Source organism: Galeopterus variegatus, unplaced genomic scaffold, assembly GCF_000696425.1.
Source record: "Galeopterus variegatus unplaced genomic scaffold, G_variegatus-3.0.2 Scaffold7018, whole genome shotgun sequence".
Lineage (NCBI taxonomy): Eukaryota > Metazoa > Chordata > Mammalia > Dermoptera > Cynocephalidae > Galeopterus > Galeopterus variegatus.
In genome coordinates this window covers 66,925-68,820 of record NW_007733129.1, presented here as the reverse complement: position 1 = coordinate 68,820, position 1,896 = coordinate 66,925, and positions in this window count along the sequence as shown.

Below are 1,896 nucleotides of genomic sequence, written 5' to 3'. Positions count from 1 at the left end.
AGCTGTAATTCAAATCCAGGAACTGTAAACAATGAAATCACAACTGCTGAGAATTAGCAACCACAGACCCACCAGGAAGAGTAACCAGCCCATGTGCCCATGGAGCACACAGAACTAGGTCTTTTACTAATCATGATGTGGCCAAAGCCATTGGAAGTTGTGAGAAACACCCTCACCCGTCTAAGGCCAAAGGATGGACATGGAGACACAAGGTACAGCAAAGCAAGACTTTAATTACGGCCTTGCAAGTTTCGGGTGTCTGACGGGCAGGCACACGGAAAAAGACTGTAACAAGCAATTTATTTCCTAGTGCACAAGTCCCTTCTCCCACCTCCTCATTGGCTGAGAGTACTTCGGGACACACAATCTTCCCGGATGACATCTAAAAGTACCCCAATTTACGACCCCCTTATAGGAAATTTTTTTGTCTGAGGGCTCAGGACAAGCCCACAAAAAAGGCCCACCCAAAACCCTGTGAAAGGAGAAACATTAGGAAATGAAGAGAACGATAAAGGGCTATTAACTCATTACCATCTCAAGGACAACTTTATCTATTCAGCAACCCCCCAGGAATGGGCTGGACCAGTCAGACAACTTTTGAACTGGGCCTGAATTATTTCTGAAAATGAAACACTTAGATTATTTTCTTACAGAAGTGTACTGCTCTTTTCTCGGACTCTCCTCCCACATTGGGCCCAGGGTCTACCCTCACCCTTCTTAGCTTCTCTAGCTGCCCACTGCCAGACACCACCACGTTCTACTCCTTCCTCCCACCTTCCTTTCTCCTTACCCCACGCCAGCTCTGCTCTTCAAAAAGAGGAAGTAAACTAACATACTGATGTATCTTTCCTGCAGGATTCCAGGGGAGAACTGGCTAATCTGATTAATCCACATCGGTGCTTTTATTGCAACCAACCACTTTAAACTGTCATACTGAAACATGACTGTTTTCCATTTCATGAATGTTACTCAAAATGTGATTATCTATGAAAAGTGTAAACAGTGCTTTCACAAAGAAGTTTATTTTGGAATCCACTTTCACAGCATTTTCAGGTTAGGAAAGATCTGTGTGGTCACCTCGGACAGCTTCCTCACCATGAAGTGATATAGCTGAGCTGCGGGGAGTTCTGGTGACCTGCTGAGGTTACACGACAAGTTTGTTCCAGGGATAGAACCTGGATAGATTTTCTGACTTTTCACCCAACTTATTTAGCAAAACTTTAACAGGTATTTCTTTATGTCAGGTACTGACGATAAAAAAGAAACACAAAATCCAATGTTCTTTCTACTCCATGTTCTTAATTACAGTCAAGTCATAAATGTCTTTATGGTGAGGGCAGCCTCCGCTGCTAAAAGAAATAGTGATATCTTCACACTCACAACAAGAAAGCTCTTTGGGAAGAGCAATGTTTCTCCTTCCTGTAAGATAAAGTGAAGTTAGATTGTGAGATGAATAGTTGGAGGCAGCAAGGACTTCATGAAATATTTATTTATATGTTCATAATATAACCCAACCCCCCTTATTTTGCTGGCGAAATAAATAGGCATCAGTGAAGCTACCTGGTTTTACACTTTCCACCACATCTGCACCTTCTATTCCTTCCGGTTGGAAGTAAAACAAAATTTTCAAGAAGAATGAGCGTGAGATTCTAAAATGTGCTTCCCAATCACTGAGATTTTTTTGTAACTTCTATATGGGGAAGAAAAATGAATCAGAAGAGAGATAGGCATGAGGCACTGTATATCTGCCTCCTTTGGCAACACCATCTTTTTTAGGTTGGCGGAGAAAAGAAAGAAATGGAAAAACAAAACTAGTATTAATGAACGACTGGCTGAGCAAATGGTGAGCATGACACTCTCTAGATGGATTTTGCTGGCAATTTTAAGTTACATGAT